Source organism: Myzus persicae, unplaced genomic scaffold (assembly GCF_001856785.1).
Source record: "Myzus persicae strain clone G006 unplaced genomic scaffold, MPER_G0061.0, whole genome shotgun sequence".
Lineage (NCBI taxonomy): Eukaryota > Metazoa > Arthropoda > Insecta > Hemiptera > Aphididae > Myzus > Myzus persicae.
In genome coordinates, this window is record NW_019100969.1 from 134164 (window position 1) to 157013 (window position 22850).

Consider the following 22850-nt stretch of genomic DNA (forward strand, 5'->3'; position numbering starts at 1 on the left):
TGAAATTGTAATTTTTTTTAGTGATTTTTCCAAAATAAAATAAATATTACTATCGTTCGGTTTCCAAGAACGCAATTTTGCAGCTTGAACAACTAAAATGTAGATGCGGACAGTGAAAATTCTCATAGTTTGAATAATGATATTTAATCTTTAGTATAAATACTACATTCAAGTTACATTTGGTAACTAAATCAACAATAGTTAGGTATGTGTGAATGATTCGAGGGAATGATTATTCGATACACAAATAAATTAAATGACTTTCGTTATTTTATTTTACAGCACATAATCCTTCAATATTTTATTGCATTAACAATTATTCCGTGGACTTGAGTACATTGAAATTACTTAAGCTTAATTAAATTAAGTACGAGCATTTTAGTTAACGTGCAATAAATGAAAAAGTCTAAGACATTCATTTTTTATAGTAATCCAGGTGATATTTACAGGAGTTTGAACAATTTAATTTAGGTGTTTATAAAGTTTAGTTGGTAGAAACTCGTGCTTAAAATTATATTATCAGCGCATATTTTATTACATCACTTTCCATGGTTAAACTTAAAGTGTACTACAAATCAACTAGATGAATCTAAAAACATAAAAAAATGTATTTTATTATCTCGGATATAATTAAAACGCATGTGTTATTTTTCACTAAACTGAAAGCTTATATAAAAGTATACAATAAACTATAGGTATAGACCCAAAATAGTTTATGACCATCTAACTGTCAATAAAAGTAGTATTGTATTAATACGCTTTTTAGTTATGTAGTATTGAAATATTGAAAATGTTTGTCGATGCTTAAAGCAGTTAAATATATATTAAACTATTTATAGCGGAATACATAATATTTATATAAATACCAATATCGGGTAAGTATATATAGTTAAAGCTCGAAGATATCTCGTGAACATTAATGTACAACTATATAAACTTTCGATCATGCTGTTTTTTTGGAAAACTGATGTTTCGGTCTCGTTTGGAGTCGCCATCTTTACAGCTGTTTCTTTCCCATATATTTTGCTAATTTGTTAAGAGTTTTCCGCTTAACGTGCCACTCCTCATTTTAGACTGCAATTTATTGCCTGCAATTACTACTGTACGGAGGATACAGTATCGTTTTTTCTTTCTTTATGCTATACTCATCGTATAATTTATTTTGTACCGAGAAAAACCACTATCCACCCAGACCAGCCATTAATTAGTCACAGCAGAATATCGTGGAAGTTTTAAGGTTAGTGTCAAATTTCTACTGATGAATATAATAGTACAAAATAAGTACAACACTAGGGAATCACATATTATTATACCAATTCTATAGGTGGACACCACAAAAGTGTCTTATCGTTTTCATTTACTAAAGATTTCAACACTATACTATAAAATAGGTAATGATTTGATAAATAACCAAATTGCATACAATTTACCAACAAAAATTGCGCAACTGAATAATTTGTTACTTGATCGAAACGCTAACCAGAAAAAAATAAAAATATTTTAGACCATGAAAATATTAAACTATATTATGTATTACAGTAGTTGTACGTATTACAAGCAAACAGATACATTTTTACTTTTTAGTCGACTAAAAGTCTTAAGCCGGAATACCAACGAATGTAATTAGAGCGTTTCTCAAATGACTAAATTGTCTTTAATAATGTTTAATTTTATAATAGACGCAGATGTAGGTTACAAAATTAAACTATAAAATTATTAAATCATGTAATTAATAAAATAGCTTACGTTTAAAATAAAACTTAAAATTAATAATTTTAGTTTAAATTAAAAATTAAAATCGCGTGTAAAAAACCAAAAGTATAAATAAATCAATATTTTTGTAAAAAGAAATATTTTACTCGTGATTTAAAAAGTTAAAAGACTAATAAGATATTAATATCTACTAATGACTAAATAAATAATGCCAATAATAATATTTTTCTCCGACAAAAATAAAAAATAAATTTGTTTTATACTTTTATTAGACTGTTAAATTTTATTATCCATTAAAAAAATATCTATAATATATTTTGAAATTTAAATTAAAAACATTAAATAAACACGTTTAAAGTAAATAACAATAAAATGATAAAATGTTATCGGTTTATTTTAAAACATTTTTGAAATGCGCGTACATTATAATATGATGAATGATTTTATTTATTGTTTATAGTTGTACAACATAACAATAATGTACATGAAGAATACATGCATTTTAAACAAAAGAAAAATTGATCCAAGCTATGTAATTCTGTTCCTTACTAAAAAATATAATTATTCATGATTTACAATTCAAATAAATATTTTTACTAGTTTGAATATCTATAATCTTGTGCACTATTTTAAAACATCAATTGTTTTATTAAAAATGACGTATAGCATTCAAATTTTCGATGATTATTAGTTGTTTATAAAATGATTTCACATGGGTAATGTACACTCGTATGCATATCAATAAATTGCCCCGTACAAAATTATTATATTTATTTTATTCTAAAAGCTAGTATTATACTGAACATAATAATCAATGCCACATTACCACTGATACAATTAAATGTAACAATTACTCCAATGATCAGAATATGATGTAATGTTATTAAGGAACAAGCACGTTATACTTTCGTAGAAAAATTTAAGTTTCAACTTTCTTCAAAATGATCTGTAAAGAGTAAAGACGTTTAATAACATACCTACATATTTAGTGCAGCTACAATCTCAGTGCCAAATACGAGAAAAAGTATTTGTTATTTATTGCTTTAAAATGATTAATCTTACGAAACGCCCAAAATACATAGGGTACGTACATATAATGTCATATGTGTTTTATATAAAAAATAATCGCATTTAATCCGTTTATTTGTGTTTTTTTTTTTTGTATTCTTAAGGGCTGTTCTCCCATTGTTCTGGGACCGTGTTCGTGACGTGATCGTGTCACTTTGCCATACGTCCGGGTAGTCGAGGTGGAGGTGTTCACACTAACCAGGTTTCTGTCATAGCTCCGGGTGTTCATACCACTTAATCGTTAGTTGTAATCGAAACGTACGTGTTTTTTAATGCCTTCAACCATGCCCTCCTAAATATTACAGTTAAAAAAAAATAAACGCAAATACTTTGCATGTAATTAGTGCGTATTTGCACGCTAACTTTCAAATACCTACTGATTAAAAATTGCTTTAGTGTAGGATTTATAAAAAAAAAAAATGTTTATATTTTAGGGCTCATAAAGAAAATCGTTACTCGTATTTTTTATTTTATTTTATAAAATGTCAGCTCTATAATTTAGCAAATAATATCTTTGTGTTTTGTGCTTATATTTACGGTAATTTATTGACAATCAAACAACCAGCTTCACGAAATTGAATTCGTTTAACGGTAAATATTGTTAACGAGAAAGCTATATAATTTTAAAATAATACTTTATTAGATGTAGTTCACAAAAGAAAAACATGTTAGTTCTATGGAAAAACAAAGCAATAAAAATATAAACACCTATACGGAAAAATACAATTTTAAAAAAATATTCAAATTAATTGTATTAGGTATTTTCAAATTTCAAAATATTATTGAATAATTTTTTGTTATAATTCAAAAAATTGACACAATTATTAAACACACACACTATTTCTTACAGTCTGTCAAAGACAAGCGCTGCATAATAAAAAATATATAATACAACAACTTTCATACATTTTAAATTGTGAGAATAATAATTGTTTTTTAAATAAAGAATTCGAAATTGTTTTACGTTTGTATAAAAGAGAGTACGATTTGCTTAAGAATATAAAACATTGATGAGCTGAGATTTTCTGCATTTCAGTAGGCGAACGTAATAATGTATAATATATACTTATATTTCAATATTTAATAATTTATAGTATACTTGAAGTTTTTCATTATATTTTTATATATATAATATTTTTTTAATTACTTTTTCGTGTACACATTATACTTACATATAATGCACATATTATTTATTATTTTTTAATTATAATACAGTTTTAGTATTATTACTTTTCAGTGGCGAAACACTTACATAATAATAATACTATAATACGTACGCTTTCAAACAACAAGAAATACAACAAACGTTGACAAGAAATCACATTATGACATATTTTTGATTGACGGACAAAGTCGAGATTCGTATGTTACAACGTACTTAATAATAATATAATATTGGTGTAAAGACGATTATCCCCGAATCCCTCGGGCCATCTACAACTTTCTTTTGTGTGCATAACGCATACAGGTTATCAATAATAATGTTCCCCCACATAGGTGAAGAGTATTCGTTCTAAGCTATAATAGCGGTTTTCATCGATGTACATTTTGTACCAAGTATAATAACATAGTATAGATAGGTGCTGAAATGCCAAACAAATTACAAACGAAAATATGTTATACAATTTTTAATAAGCGTTAACATTTGAATGAATTTAGAAATTTCTTTCGAACTTATTCAGACTATAAGCTTTTTTTTTTGTTAAGAGTTTTGTTAGACTGAAAGTACCTAGTCGTTTTAAAGTATTTTCCAACTCACCGGTGCTCCAAAAAAGTGCATCAAATTGAAAGTAATTTTATTGAAAAAGTTCTAGCAAAAGGTACATAGTGCCTACATATTATTTTTAAATAAATATAGCAATATTTTACATTTTTTTTTTTGTTATGAACAATATTGCATTATGAGTTATTATTATGATTTTTTTTTTCAAAAATCTAAACAATATCGGCAATGGTTTATGATTGTTATGTAATCATTAAACACTAAAAAAAATTAACTACAATCATATTGGCGGTGTAGTTAGTCGTGAAATATCGAAAGTTTGAGCTTTTCATGCCATGCAAGTATAATATTATGATATATTTTTTTAAATAAATCAAAAGTGGGTCAACATTAAATGTCATAGTGTTAGATCGCGATTTATGGACTTGGTACAAAGCTGGAAATGAATGAAAATAACTATGGAACTCTACGACAGACAATTTTAATCGAAACACATATTTTGTGTTCAAATATGCATATACCAAATTCCATTTAAAATGTTTGTAATCGAGCGTTATTATTCGTTGAAAGAATGCAATCGGCTATAAAATATGTAAATTAATATATTATTATTGTGAACAATACAATCATGCAATTGCAAACCTATATGTGTATGGATATATTTATGCGTAACATTTACTATACAGAACCTATAATAGGGTATCAAGTCTGTTGAGATTACCTTCGTCGTCCGTTGTAAACGGAATATTGTTTCTGATCGTTTGAATGCATTTCATTTTAAAAATAAATCTTTAAGTTTAAATTACAAGGTAGGTACCCCTCTTCGATCAATGAAAATGTTTATAAAATAATTATAAACATTTTTTTGATAAATATATATTATAATAGTATTATTACTGTTATTACGGATATCATGTTTGAGTAATTTATGAAAAAAGTAAAAGAAAACCCCAAATATGTAATAGCCAATGGGTAATAGTATGATGTTTTTCAGTAGACACGTTCAGAGTATATTGTTCGGTTAGGTCAGGCAAGAAAAAAAAAACTTTTATAAATATCAATATTAACCTAATTTATATAAGTAGGCTACAGGTAGCCATATTATGCCCATACCCTTATAATTATTATCGTATTTTTTTTTATTACTGGCTTGTGGTTCTTATAGGACAATATTATTATAATATACGGTTTACTTGATTAAGGAGACATGATAATAAATAACTTAGTAGTTAGTAGTAGTTATAGTTAGTTATTGTCTGACAATTATAATTACCGTTTCCAGTTAGTTCATATAAAATAATGATTACTAATTTTTAAATAGTTTTTTTACTTAAAATACATTTTGTGGATAAATATAATTATTAAAACAGAAGTACATTTGAATATGTATATAATATAACAGTATAAATGACATAGTTAATCATTGTTTTTAGTTCCTTTAATCAAATGATTAACAGTTTATCTAATTATAATACAAATAGGATAAATGTGTACCTAGGATAATACCAAAACGTTTCATTTTACAATACAAATCAATCTGTTTGAAGGAACTAAATAAATAAAAAAAATACAGTGTAAAATAAATCTATATCAAAAGTTTAACTAATGGCCATATATTATCTGAAGTTTAAATTTATTAAGATCAATATAAAAATAAAATAAAAATGATAAATGTGCAAAATAATCATGATTTATTAATACTAATTTGATAAATGTAATGCTCACGAATCACGATAAATTATATCAAACGTACAATATTTCTCTAAACCTCATAAAGTTTAAACGTATTTAGTTGATTATTTTTAATTGACATTTTCTACAATTTAATTATAGCAAAATAAATAATAAACGACAAGATTATTCGCTTCAACGAAAAATAAATATACCTACCTATTTTTTTTTTTTATAAACTCATGTATAATTTAAGTTAAAACCTTTTTTATTTCTGTTTTTACTTTTTTTTATTAGGAAATATGGACTAAATCAGTGTTCTCAGTAAGTATGTACTATAGGTACCTATATTGTAATTCAAGTGCAATAATAAGGCAATAATATATTCAACATATTGTTAACATGTGACCAATATGTTGCATATACAAAAAAATTTAATGTAAAATATAGTGCGACACATAAGGATTTCAAGTTAAAATTGTTCACTCATTTTAGTGGTGCTATTCGATGTTTTATACTTTTAAATTCAAAGTTTCAAGTTTGAAAACATTGTTTAAAAAAATTTTTTTTGCGGTGTATATTATTTTTTTTAAAAAACGACGTTTTAAAATCAAATGATGTATATATTTATAAATAGGTACCTATTATGATAGTGAATTAAACTAATTAAATATTCACGAAAAGAAAATATTTCTGAACTTATGTTTGTCTTATTACTATAAAAAACCAAGATCAATACACGAACTGAATTTTAGGATTTGTTGTTTTTTAAATCTATTTTCTATGTCATTCTTCTACTTATAATATTAATAATATAATCTGTAACCAATGTTAATCATTTAAATAAACAAAAAAATACTCGATTTTAGTGATCCGAAACTAAATTCAAGCGTGAATCACTCTGTATCAAACCTATTGGGGTTAAAAACTTAAGACATACTATTTAAACACCTCCGAGTCCGAATAAGGAATCTATTGATAATAATATAACTTTTATTGGAAACGGGCCAGTGGTTTTTGAGTCTTTATATCACAAACAAAGAAACATTAACTTATATGTACGTTGTATTATATTAAGATTACGAACAACCTCACATTCGAATTTAATTATTTTGGACACGTCGTCGCTCGCGTTTAAAATCTCGTAGTATACACATATGTAGCACACATATTTAATTGATATTTAATTGTTATTCGTACGGATTCCGTACAGAGCATTTCGTTCTCAAAACCCGCGTCGACTCATTAAGCGCGTTTTGGTTTATCACGAAATTAATCCAAGTCGCACATCGATTAATCGTGCAACAATGCCACTAAGATCGTAAAACACAAAACGCACTGTCCCGGTTTTTCAACGAATGCGTGTAATTAGTTTGTGTATTAATTTAAAAGGGTTTCCGTACCATATATTTGCATTTGGAGGAAACGTAGTACCTACCTACATTTATTGATCCTGTATACGCGTATAATAACCGGCTCTACGAATCACGGCAGGCAAAAGGTCGACATTACCGGTGTTTATAAATCTAAATGAAGGGAGTAAATAATAATATAATATAGTTGTATCGTACGATTATATTGTTATTATTGTTGTTGTTGTTGTTGTTGCTGTTGTTGTTGCCGGCGTTGTCGTTATTGTTGTCGTTTGTCTGTTTGTTAATCATTATTGTTTCATATAGGTAGAGATTTGTGTGCTGTGGGATGTTCTCCAACAGCTCAAATTCAAAACACACGAAGAAAAGAAAAACAAAAAAACGTTACGCCGTTAACCATCAATATAATTACCATCGCATTACCTATATAATATAATATAATATAATATTATTTTGTAGACGTCAGCCGGACGGGCAGTGCGGGTGGGCACGGTTCAACGGTTTGACGTGTTGATGCGGCACTTTGTGGCAGTTTGGAGGGTACTTTTGTTGAAAACAAAATGACGTCACGACAACCGAAATTATTTAATTATCCTATTAGACTAAAATATTGTTAGTGCTTGTACGGTAAGTGTGACGGCTGATAAGTGATACCTACTCAACTGCAGGTAAATAAAATAATTTATTTCATTTTTAAAACAACGGCCGAACCTGTCTAAATGCCATGTCTGAAGTGCCAGTGTTTTTAGGTTTAGGTAATTGGTATAACAAATGAGACGAACTGATTTGAAAATAATAACACTATTTTTGATAAATATCAAGTAAGTATCACAAAACTGTAGAAATGTATTTTCAGAAAAACGGAAGAGTAATCAAAATATTGTAATATTATTAGCAGTAATAATTTTACATTTCTTTTCGTGGGATGGGTTACTCTATAATAACCGTCTAAAAATTTACGAATTTGATATGGTTGAATTAGAAATAAGAATGTATGACTAAAATATACGGAAGTTGATTAAATCGTATTGCACCTGTTTTTTTTTCTAAGATATTTTTTTCAAAAACAGAAGTGTATAGGTACACATTTATTAGAATATTATACATAGAAAATAGAGAAGATGATTATGCGTCCGCCGAAGAAGTGATAAGGTACAATGCTCGTCGTCAATCGTCGTCTAGCTAGTATTATTATAGGTCTGGTATCTTTCAACCCGTAAACCGCAGTAAAGACGCATTTCTTGTTCGTCGGTAGGTATATACCAGTCCGTTTTAACCTTAACCTGGTCACGGAACCGTGTAAATGGAAACGGTCGAAATGTGTAGCTATTGTTCGGCGAGAATATCTGCCAACTCGAGCTCTCCCCCAAGTGTAATATTGTACCCAAACCACTATAATGTATAGAGCGATAGCCGTGTCTACGAGATACGTACTTGTTTAGAAACCACCGCGAGGGATGCGTCGGACGTCGTCGGTGTGAACGCACTATTCGTCGTTTATTCGTATTATATTCGTGTTGGATCTCGATCATCGGATGTCCGTTTTCAACAGCCGAATAGCAGGTGTATTCAGTAGAATTTATGACATTATTATAATAACAACAACAATAACGGCCAGAGTAATAGTATGTGTACGAAACGAGAATCCGAGTTTGGATTATACAGGTACTTACTATATAATATTGTTATGTTTGTCCGACTGTCGCAGTCCATAGAAACAATATTTTACGAATACTCTGGTTTTAGCCGATCAAAAAGTCCATACATATAATATACTTCATTTATAAGCCGATAAAAAATTATGTTTTTGCGCAACTGCAGTCTGCAGCGGGACTCGATGTATAAAACCAACGCATTTTATACCGGACCATTCGATATCGGTGTAAACCGTTTCTTCGACTCGGTGGTGCAATGATGATGCTGATGATGATAGTAATAATAATAATAATAATAATAATAATGATGATGATAAAAAAATAAAGGAATAAAACGGAAGACGAGGATCGGATTTCGAGACGTGTATACAAATACACAGACAGTACCGCATCCGAAGTGAAAATGTCGACCAGAATTATATTGCGTCAAACGTACAAGACAAAGATAAGACGACCTAGTTTTCATAGGAAACTATTTTAAGATGCGATACGCATTTCCGCGTTTGAGTGTACGAAAACGTAGCCGTCGCGTCGCGCTGCATTATCCGGATCAAAAGATAGAACGCTTTATAGAAAACGTTTGCGTTTGCTATTATTTTTACGTATTGCAGAGTGGTTTGTCCCAGGCACCGGAGAGATTTTAATTTTATAAGAAAAAACGATGATCTGCATACTTTATCTATTTTTGAAGTGCCGTGTTCGCTATTCCCCTCCAAAATGTACGTGTGATTATAATTCGCTCACTCCGATCTATGGTCGTTCACGAACTCGAAAGCATTTTTAATACTGCAGGCCTAGAATCAAAACGAGTAGGCATACTTAAAAAAAAAATACATATTACCTATGACCATTGATTTTATGATAACAGTCTATTATAAAATCAAAGCTACGACCTGGGGTTGAAATAAAAGGTGATAATACTTTAAATTGTTGTTGTCGTTATTGCCCCTCTATATGTAGTGTACCTGTAAGTCTTTTGGAACGTAATATATTATAATACGCCGTTGCATGTCGGCCGTGTTGTTATAATAAAATCAGAATATTATAATGATATTATTGTCCTGGCAGGTTTAAACTATATGTACTATGTACTTGAACTTGATATCGAATCAATTGCATGCCGCATTATGCTCGACTATATATTATCATTATTCACTATACTTGTTGTTACTGGGCGTTATTTAAGTGGGTTTAACGGAACAAATACGGACGCTCCCTGGACTCAGTCCTTCACAATTTTGTTTTGATTATATTGTATCCATAATGGGAATGAAAATTATTCGAGCTAATATTCTCAGGAATGATGTGTTGTGTGCGTTTTCTGCAGTGGCCGTAGAATAAATGTACTTATTTAATCTACGGTAGTGGTTATAAGTAATAACACTATCTGCACATCTAAAGCGCTTAGAGTTAGATGCTGGTATTTATTTTTGTTGTATATAATATTATCGTCTACGATTGTAAAATATACCATAAATGATGGATCATTTACAACGAAAACAGAAAGCACGGAACAGAACAGTTTTATAAAGTGTACAACCAAACGTGAAAATGTACAGATTTTATTTTTATTCATATTTGTATATAATTATTTTCTAAAAGATTTCTTTAAATATGAATATTTCACTTAAAATAAAACAACATAGTTATAATTTTGATTGTGAATTTTATGTAGACGGGTACCTCTGGTTATTCATTCGGAGGTACTTAGTTAATTTTCATACAACGAAGGCAAAAAAGTCTTTAAATTAAGAGGCAATTAAACTACAAATATTTATAAAAAACGACAATGTCACCTAACCCTGAGAAATTGTTCTTTTGTTTTATCCTTTGTAACGTTTTGCAAACTGGGCCTTTTTCGTTAAATCCACCACTGCGTGTTTAACCAAAGAAATTCGAATTATATACTCAGACAGGTGGGTAAAAATTTAGGGATCGCTGAAATGGATGATATTTCTAGATGCTATTCATATATTGTAATGCCATGTATTCGATGGCTCCTTGATTGATTGGCGAACGTAAAACACGATAGTAAAAGCATTAATGGTTTAATGTGGATTTTATACAAATGGTCCATTATAATAATAATAATATGTATACGATTTCGACGAGTGTCGGGTTTAATGTATTGCCATAAATATTCGCCATTGAAATAGCCTTATATTCTCTGCCAAAGTTATGTCGATTGAATTGAATAACTGATAGTATACTCGTAAATAATAATAATAATATTATTATGTATTCTAGGAGTTCTAAATGTTTATACATCTTCGGATTTGACAAATTGGAAGTAATGTATACATATCATATTTAGCATAGCTAAGATTACGCACATTAATTATTTGAATATTTAACATAATTTCCACAAGTTGTTTATTATTATTATAATTATTTATTTTATACGGAAAAGGGTAAGTAATTTTTTTCATAACATAATTTAATTAAAAGTGTTCGTCTTTTTTGTTTCGTTGTAACCCGGTCGATATAGACGCTTTTATCAGGTCATATTCACCGCATTGAATTAAAATTGTTAGTTCAACGATTGACTCAGTAGAGCCTCAAATTCGATAATATTATTAGTTTACTTCGTCGAGACGCATTACCACTTTGAAACCTTACTGATTGCAGATGGTACTAAATTATAAGTTTCGATGACTGTATTTTTACTTCTACTTCTGCTTTATAGTTATAAGTGTATTGGTTTAAATTAATTATTTCCTAAAATATTAAAATACTTTATTATATTCATTCAAATCGGTAATAATGTAAAAATAATGACAATTATGTCTGTGAAGATAGATACTTAACATACATTTTATAATTTTTAAATTAATTTTAAAGTAAATTATATAAATTATAATCTTACTTGATTAACCTTGACGATATTCATTTGTAATTTATTTTATTTTTTAGCTACAACTGTTTGTTATAATTTTTCATAACTTACTATATTATACTAGGAGTTCTCAAAATTGTTCGCTGTTGTATAAATTATACAATCTAGCCGTACTCAGAATACTGCTGATAAATTGGGAATGTGTTACATGGATATTATGTGTACATTTTTTTATTGAGAAAAAAATGTTAAATTCATATTTGTTAATTTTTTGGTTGACTATAATGGAACCATGTCTGTCATCGTTAATTTACATATAACCGAAAATATAGAAGAAAAAAAATAATGTCAAATGATAAGTTTTACTTACCATTAAACTGGTAGGTATGTAGTTGTTATAATTAAATGTATTCCTCTGAGTAGAAAGTTAAAGTGTTGTAATAATTTATTTTATTTTGATGTGTATAAATGATGTTGTTATAAACAGCTTAAAAATATTAATAGTTTTTAAGTGCTACATTTTTTGGTTTTATTTTAGTTTATCTAACTATTGATTATAACTATTATTACTCTAACGATTTATTGACTATAACATTTGAAATTGAATTGTTTTAAGTTCTGCAATAATTCTGAGTGTGTTTGTTTTATAATGATGTAAACTATGTGTGCTTTATATGTCTTTCATCACATTTTGGTGTAATAAAAATGCTTGAATCGATAACTTTGTATTATTAGAATATTGATATCAATAAAATAAAAAAGTAAAAACCAACGAGAATAATTGCAATGATTTCTATACCAACAATACTATAATAGATAGATCAATTTTAAATCGGTTACTACTTATCTACTTTATTCTTGGAATATTATATATTATTTTAGTAAAAATATAAAATTTAAACAATTAGGCTAGAGCACCATCACGAGTTATATGTTTGCAATAGTCTTGGGGTAATATTTTTAAGTCATGCGAAAACGGAAGTATTGTTATTACTATTATTACTTACTTTATCATAATACACACGTCACACATTATGTAGGCAGGTAAACTTGTTTTCATTTTTCAATCATATTGTTCGGAAAAAATTTATTTTCGGTCAAGCCTTACCTTAAACAAATATATTGACATCTCACTGCTTTGATAATGGTACAAATTAAAATATTCGTACAGGGTCAACTAAGGCATTCGGTTATTATGAATGCATTACAATTATTATGAAATATGATCGGGGCGAAACCTAACTTTTATGTGATCCAATTATATCGGCGCAGAATAAAGGGTACCGTACGATATTATATCACATCAACGAGTATCGTATTATGTCACCATACAGAATGCTTTAATAAATTAGGTATCTATGTATCATATTGAAAGCGAGACCTAACAAATTTATTCTATTTGATCGGGAAAACGTCGTAATGATAATAATATAATATAAGTACAATATACATGTACAACAAAAATTTAACTTCTGTAAAATTCACAACCCCAAATATTTTATTCTTATAATTGCTTAATCTGAAATAATTATTTTTATTTGCTAGTTAAACTAAATCCGGGTACGCATGAATGCACTATTTTGTTAAAAATGTGGAGAATACATTATACTAACATAATTTAGCATTTTACATATTTTAGAGTGAATTTTTAAATTTTTTCCAGAATTAAATGTTTGATGTTGTACTTATATTATCATAATATTCTTGCTTTGATAGCTCATATTATAATTATTAACGATTAAATATTTTTAAATGCACCAAAGAAAAACAAAACGCACTAAGTTTGTTGCCAACAGTTAAAAAATATATAATACAATGACATCAATGGTTAATTGCTACCTAAGCAGTGCCGGATTCAGTAGTTTCGGCCCTTAGAGAAATATTTTTCTACCAGTCTGTAATTTTCTATAGTTGTCCCATTGGCCGAATTGTAATATTAATAAATAAAAATGACCTTATCATATTTGTCGAAAGTAAACTATTGTATAACTGTCATAAAAATCTAAACATATGACATTGCGGCTCTTTCTACAACCAGCCAAAATGTAAGCGGTCCTTTGATATTTTTGGAATGCTTGTACTATATCTAGGTGCATTTAAAAATATTTATTTCTATGGTAGCAAACATAATTGTTTGATAAAAATTGTTTATATGTATCTATGTCGCCATAAAATTAATAAATATAATTTATATATAATTATATATATTATAACTAAATATATAATTTTGTTGAATTAAAGCTTTTTATCAGAAAAATTGTTCATTTATACTTTGTCGTTAAATAATAAATTATTATATCAAACTGTAAACGATAAAAAATACATATGAGATGAAAATGTAAAATAGATCATACATTGTTCCATATTTTAAACTTATTAAAATGTACTATACTTAAATTTTAAATCTTTGGTTTTATTTTTATGACTAAAAACATATACAGATAACCAAATTGTTATTTGTATATTCTTATACAAAAAATAGAATGATACTAGAAATAAACTAGAATAAACCTATGCATATAATACACTTCAATGTCTGCACTTATGATGATACATTGAAATTAAATTATAAATAGTTTTTAATTTATATGTTAACTAATTAAAATTGTATGAAATCAATATTGAGTAAAAATTACTAATGAGTATTAAAATAGGTTAAAATAATAATAAATAATTGAATTATTCCTGCAGATAAATAAATAATTCTAAAAAAAAGTTGTAATTATTCATGCCAAAGTCTTAATCAAGTTCGCTTTCATAGTTTTTTTTTATTACTATTTTTTTTTTGTGCCTGTCATTCTAGTCTGAAGAGAACATTTTCTCTCAACATATAGGTTGGTTTATGGTCATATTTTTGATATAGTGAATATTTTTGAGAGACAATAATTCTAATGTATACACATTAATATAGTTGTGTATGCAGTCAAATAACTACTATTTTAATTTATAACCAAAATAAATGATATTGTAGTAAGTTGCAAAAATATGTTTCAATTAAATATAAAACGTATATACTTTTAATTTAAGCTGATCACAGAATCGGAAAAATTGCATCAGATTGGCTGAATGTGATTATCGAATATATTCACCAGTTGTAAGATGGTCCAGTTATAGTGGAGGTACCTAATTGCCAGTGATCCCAAATTAGCTTCGGGTGTTAATAATAAGGTAATCATCAAGACAACACTTCAGCAACATTTTGGCAGATTGTAGTGAAAGAAAAAAAATTCGATGTTTAAGTCAGTTATAGGTGAAACTGTATATGGGTATTTGGTAGAATATTGGCGTCAGTGTGCTTCTGCAGTAACGTGGATGATGTGTTTGAATTGGTATTATTAATTTGAAAATAGTAGTATACAAATTATTGCACCATATTTGGGTAATTTATGGCTGGGTAATAAATTGATAGCAAACATATTAAAATGAAAATGAATCGTATTACAAAGTTAAATTAAAAAAAAAATATGGTTAAGTAGTTTTAATTGGAAATTCAACCACCGAATTACATGCAATACGTCACTCTAAGTTGGACATTTTGAATTTACGTTCAAATTTCTATATGGACAGCAATGGGATAGTACTAGAAATGTATTCAGATTTAAAAGTGATTAGTATTGTTTATTGATTTTAGACCTGTGTCCAAAATAGAGGAGTAAAATGTCTACTGTTGTCTGTGATCATAAGTTAAAAAAATGGAACATTAATTAACGTAAAACCAAATTCCATATTTCAAAAAAAACCTTGAAATAGTACTCGTAGAATTTAACCGAAACAATATTTCGGGCTTACAAAGTGTATGAAAAAAAATGACATTGAATCATGAGATTTTCCAGGTTTTTGATAAAAAAAATAAACTATTGTTTATTAATCATTAAATGTGAGCAAACACTTAAAAATAAATTTACAATTTCATTATTTTTTCATTACTTTTTTAACTACTGTACTAATATTGTGGAGGGGTGGGGATACATTTTGTATATTTCTCGAGTCAAAGTTTACCTCTTAATTTGATTAAACCATTGGAATGAAGGCACCGTATAACAACGGGGCAGTTTTGTTTGAAATTGATTTCATCAAAGCATAATTATCTTAAGAAGAAAAAATATTATTTACCAAAATAATAATGGTAGTATTTAAGACTGACAAAAAAAAAAAAAAAATGCTGTAATATAATGATTTTTCTCTACTTTTTTTCGTCACTATGAAACAAAGAAAGAATAATTCATAATATTGTGTTTTAAATAATAATTTTTAGTATGAAACTTATCATATTTTAAAATTTTAAATGGAATTCGATTGTTCCTTAAGCAAAAATGGAAATTGAATTATTCTGGTAATAAACATCATCAGTAAAATTTAATATTATATTGGTTGAATACTCAATAATACGAGTAAGTCTACTGACTTGCTTAATTCTATCTCAATACAATATGTGTTACGAAGTAAAATGTATAACCTTGTTAGTTATTGTTGAGATAATATAATAAATTTCTTATTGCATTTTTAAATTAAAAATATTTGGAACATATATCATATGGGTTACTTTTACATTTACGAACTGAGAAGGTAATATTTAAAAAAAGAATCAGTGCTCCCCTATAATACAGTTTTACAATTAAATAATTGATAGATAGTTCCTGAAGAAGTATGGTTATATTATATCATTATTGAAAAAAATCAAAAAATAATTTAATATATACTTGCATTATTTAATTAGCTTATAATTCTGACAAACTATTCAGCATTAAGTCTATCCTCCTCTATAAAATAAATATAGGTAATATATCTATCGAAAATGTCCAAAGACATTTTTTACCATATTAATAATTTATTTTGAGACATTATTTATTGAAATAAATATTTTTTTTGATAAATAAAAATAATTATATTTAAATTAATAAACAAAACAATTTAGCCAAGCTTAAAAAACCATAAATGTCAAAAAATTTAGATTTATTGCTTGTTTTGAGTGGATATTTATATATTGTAATATAGTTCTTACTGGCTAGTTAAAATGTATACATGTTGCTAGTTTAAATAACTAATGTGCATCAGTAAATAAATAAACTAGTCAAATTAAAAAACATCAGTTGAAAATGTATCTTAGTCTTGTACTATTCTCAAAAAGATTCATTAGTATCTTCATTTAAAATCTTACGTTGGTAGTCACATTTTTAGAATACTAATAATATTATAAGTTATAACTATATCCCTAGAAGCCTGAACTAAAACAATTTCATTTTATTTAATATTGTCGTTAAATGCATCGATTCATATGTATGTTAAATGAATTTGAAAGAACCAAAGAACAAACAGTAATATTCAAACATGTAATTTCACATTTATCTGATAACAAGCTTAAATAAATACCCTTTTCATTCATATCTATTTAATGAGATTTTTAAATCTTTAAATTCGTCAGAATGGCACAGCTAAATGAAAATCTTGTATCCGTCATACAAACCATAATACCATTGTCATATATATAACAATAAGTATATATATACTCGTATATATATTTTACTTATATATTTTATATACATATATTTATATATATATGACATATAATACGGACATCATCAGTTATAAACAGATAAATTGATGATGCAAAGTTTCAAAAAAAAAAAAAAATGTAGCCAGGTACTTTATATAGTTACCTAAATAAATCAATAAATTCATAATTGTATTGTTAATTTTAAAGATATGAATTAAAACATTATAGTCGTTAAGTACCTACACATTGCCATCAAAATATATGGTTTTTTTTTTACTAAGAAGTCGCTTTGTTGTATAAATAATTTCGTTTTTGCCTTGTTATTGAGCAGGTAGGTAGGGAAATTTAATATGTGTGAATGTATTTGAATTTAATGATAAACCATTTTATACGAAAAACGAATCCGAACTTCCGCTCCGAAGATGGAAACAGAGTGTCTGCGTCTATTTCTAAGAAAATTGTATACTTTATTTATATTACTATTAGTAATTTAATTTTATATAGGTAATATGGTTGGCAGAATACATTTTTGAAAAAAATATCGAATATATTATTATATAACCTATAAATAAATATTATATAAAAATATTACGATAGAATAGCATATAATTATGCAAGCAATACTCCCTATCATAAAATTATGAAAACAATAAATAAATTAAATATCGATTTATTCATATCACCAAACTTCAACTCTTTCAAAAATTATTGTAATTTATTACTTGTTAACTCATTGCTATAAGTATTTTATAAAATTATTTATATCGTACTTAATTGTTTTTTCTCTATAATTTTTATGTTTTTGTATACTAGTCTAACGATTGTTATATTATTATTATGTATGTAATTGGACCTGGCCCGTTTAAGACTTAAATAAATAAAAAAAATAAATAAATAAAAATACAATATCATTGTTATTAACTTAACCATTTAAGTCAATACTGACGTCTTACAGTAAAACGGTGTAAATATTGTGTTCATAGTAATGGCTTAAAATTATTACTTATAATTATTATAGTCTAAATATTTTGGACATTTCACTGTTTACCTGTAACGATATATAATAACTATGCAATAACGTAATAAAATATAAGATAATATTAAAAAGTTTCAACTATCTACTATAAATATATTTTTTATTTTCAACAACAAAACAAAAATACTTAGAGAAATCGTGACTATGTGTATAATGAAATATAAAAAAAAAATACTAACTAGATCGATTTTGTTAAAAACTGGTGTTGCCCATAATATATTATTGCTTTTAATTCATTATTTTTTCTTAATTTTTTAAAAGCACGTTTAATTGTACCTTATGACGCTTAAAGCACCAACTACATGCAACTTTCTATAATAATGAATGTTGAATTGTTTTTACTCCTTGACACATGCCGCTAATATACACAGAATTGTACAACCAATAAATAATAAATATATAAAAAAATATTAGAAACATGTAATTGCTTAACTCAGAGTCTTAAAATACTATTAAAAATAATATTCAAATAATCAGTTAGCCACTTAATAATATATTTTTATTATCAGTTGTGGCAATAAAAAACTTTCATGTCTTTATCAGTCACGCGCGGACAGCCAAGCTGAATGTACACGTTTTTCATGCCTCCGCGTTTGTTTAATGTAATGTCGCTCAAACTTGTCGGAATTTTTCGTTCTTTATATCAAACGACTCAGTTCTTAGTGTAATTGCTGACCCCAGTGTCTACCAGCTGCCAAAACCAGCCTTTATTTGTGGAAATAGATTTAAGTTTACTAAGTATACGTATTTAGTGCATGGTTATATAATATACCTAATCTCACTACGAGGCATCGCCGCGGCGGTGACCTTTGTCCACGCGATTACGATAATAATTAATATTATAATAATATTATAATAATATACGCTACTCGGCGTAATTAATCGACTTCGCAGTCCGTGAAAACTTATCATTCTACAGTTAAACATTTAAATATGACCAGCCGTAATCATAATAATACAAATAATGCAAATCTTAATAACAAGACCTCAAATGCAAATCCTAAACCCAGGTCACCGAAGACACCTGTTAATAGTGATAAACGCAATCACTCTAGTAAGTCCAGTTCAGAACCATCGTCACCAAATCTACTTCAACATGTAAGCAAAAAACTATTCGCGACTCATAACCGATTTGATGAATTAAAACCACCGGAATCTACAGAAGAAACTTTTGAAACTACTGCACAGGAAAAACAGTCAATTGCTGATCCAGATCCAGTTCTCACTTACTCTAAACCACCCCCTCCAATTTTCATACGAGGCGTAGAAGACTTCCCTGGTGTTTGTACAAAACTAATTGAATTAATAGGTGTCGATAATTTTATCTGCAAGTCAACGGCTGATCATTTAAAAATCCAAACTACCAATCCAGGAGCGTATAGAACACTAGTTCACTACTTAAGAGATGCGGAAGCTGAATTCCATACATTCCAGCTAAAAGAAGATAAACCCATGCGTATAGTTATTCGTAACTTGCACCCATCCACTCCAACGGAAATGATCAAAAGTGAACTCGAACTTCGCTTATATGAAGTCAGACAAGTTACGCAGGTTATTCACAGAATTAGCAAAATACCCCTGCCATTATTTTTTGTCGACCTCGAGCCAACAGATCACTCAAATGAGATTTTTAAACTTGAATCCTTATTGCACACAAAAATAAAAATAGAAGAACCTCACAAGCCTAAAATTATTAGTCAATGCCAGAACTGTCAAGCTTATGGTCATACCAAAGCCTACTGCGGATATAGTCCTCGTTGTGTCCGGTGCGGTGATGACCATTCTTCATCTGCCTGTCCAAATTCACGTCAAGACCCAATGCGATGCGCCCTCTGCACAGGTAACCACCCTGCAAACTACAGGGGATGCACAGTTTACAAAAACCTCCAGCAACGTAAGAAAACCAACCTAAATAATCAAAAATTACATGTAAACTCTAGTCATAAGCCTAACAATGTACAAGATAGCCACCCACGCAATACCACTTCCAACAATCCTCCTCCTAGCCAACCTCAAACGTATGCTCAGGCAACTCAAGGTCAACATCCACAATCTAATATTCCTCTGCCTACTCCCGATATTAATTCGCTAATGGCAAGCTTTGTAAGCGAGCTTAAAACTCTCATCAATCCATTAATCTCACTACTTACTCAGGTAATCTCAAGCTTATTGGCAAAAAAAAATGAATAATTCTGCTACAAATAAGTCCCTCCTAGTTTTACAATTTAATGCTAATGGTCTTAAAAACCATGTAAATATTTTACAAAATGTATTATATGATAAACGTATCGACATCGCCCTTATCACAGAAACACACTTCACTAAATATACACATATCTTCATACCTGGATACCAAATAATTAAAGCAAATGCTATTTTCTATAAACGATTCTATTATAAATTAGAAAACCATGTAAATCCTCTAATAAAAGGCTTACATATCCCGTCACTTCCTGGAAATCCCCGTCGCAGACTGAAAAGGAAATGGTGTAGGGATCATCTAACCTAATCCTAATAAGTTATAATAATCACATAATAAACAAGCTAAGTACTACCGTTGGGTGGCTTCTTACTCACGTAACCCCTTAATGCTTTGTTACCCCTATCTCACATATACTTATTGTGCTTATCTGTATAGATTGTATATTTCTTGTAAAAAAAAAAAAAAAAAAAAAAAATGTCTTTATCAATCATGGATTTAAAATTAATATTTTTGTGTTGCTCTTTTGCATACCTATCCTAACCTAACAGAACATTTTTATTATTAGCTCACACAATGTTTGTTTAGGTGAGTAGACTTTAGACACTTTTGTTGTGTAAAATGATGATGGATAACTATCTATAGTTAAATTGATTTTTATTCTCAAATTTTAACAAAGACCCTTTATACATTTAAGTTAAAAATAATTATGCTTTCGAGATATCTAACAATAAAAATAAAACAATAAAAATACTGTAGTGGCTTATAAAGTATGAGTTATAACTTATAACTAACATCATTCTACTGACAGAAATTAGTATTGGCATACTATATATTCATAATACAATAGAGGTTATAAAATAATATTTATATTTAAATATTGTAATAAATAATAATTAAGTTTATCATGTGAAAAACTCGTTAAACCAAACCGTGTTTTTTTTTCAAACTTGGGTTGGCTTAACTAAACTATTACTTACTATTTGTTTCAGTTTTTATAGCTTCCGACTCCTCAATTCACTTGATTTGTTCGATATACATTGCAAGGTCAAACTTCGTGGTAGTTTTTTGCTTTCTACCAAGCCTTTGGGTGTTTAATATGTAGTTTTTCTGAGGGTATCTAAATGTACGTCCGACAACTTTTTCTCATCTCAATAAAATCCATCAAATAACGTTCCTCTCCGACTACTTCTTCGAGTACATCTCTGTTGCATTTTCACTCTACTAGCTTACATTCCCAAGATGATCCAACACCACATTTTCGATGATTCTAATACTTTTCTTTCAGTTTCATTTATGAACAAAGTTTCACCCTCATACGATTTTATGCTTCTCGGATTTATGTGTTGATGAGTCTCTTCTTGATGTTCAGGTTTAGTTTCATTGATGTTAATAGTATCACTTTATTATTGAAAGCGGCCTGTACATCCTATTCATTATTTGATTTCTAAGACATCCTTACCTTCTGACATGATCTTGCTCCCTAAATACGAGAATTCGAAAACTTGAACTAGCATAGTAACTTAAATAACATCAGTTTCTGTATTTTGTGTATTTATGGCACAAACCAATATTTATGTCTGTCTTATTTAGCTATAATTTATGTTATATCATTATCGTCTACAAATATTAATGTATCAAGGAAATATTTTCTTCTCTGATGTTGTTATAATTTACATTTTATTACGATAACAGCTTTGTTTTTTATAATTTATCTATAATTTATGATTTTTTTCGAAAAGCACCTCTTTTTATCTTTGTGTTAGCTGTTACTTATTCATTATAGTAATCCTTAACTTTCCATTTTATTCACCAATTGGGTATTTACGTAACAATTTTGAACACGAAATATATGTTCATAAACTAAGAGTTCTCATTTTCTTCTAAACTGCTCAAACGTTTCTGTTTTTGTATTATCCAGTATAGTTTTAATTATGCTTTTACAACAATCAACAGGTACTTTACTTTTCTTGTATATATTTCGAATGAGGTTGAGTAAAGTATCATTTACTAATCATTTTCTCCATTGTAGTAGTTTCGCTGTTATAATTTTAATTTCTAGACGGTGTTTTATTTTGTTC

The 22850-nt window shown here is 28.0% G+C and overlaps 1 protein-coding gene across 2 annotated transcripts in view; it reads right to left on the reverse strand.

Annotated features, from left to right (window-relative positions):
- The window catches only part of LOC111027086 (octopamine receptor beta-3R-like), a 162996-nt gene that overhangs the window by 132958 nt on the left and 7188 nt on the right, over positions 1 to 22850 (reverse strand). Inside the window, exon 1 of one of the 2 annotated variants that reach the window (XM_022305310.1) lies at positions 13047 to 13164. The exons of the other annotated variant lie outside the window; for it this stretch is intronic. The gene's annotated coding sequence lies outside the window, so the exon portion shown is untranslated. Of the gene's footprint in view, positions 1 to 13046; positions 13165 to 22850 lie in introns of those variants that run through there. 2 annotated transcript variants of the gene reach the window in all.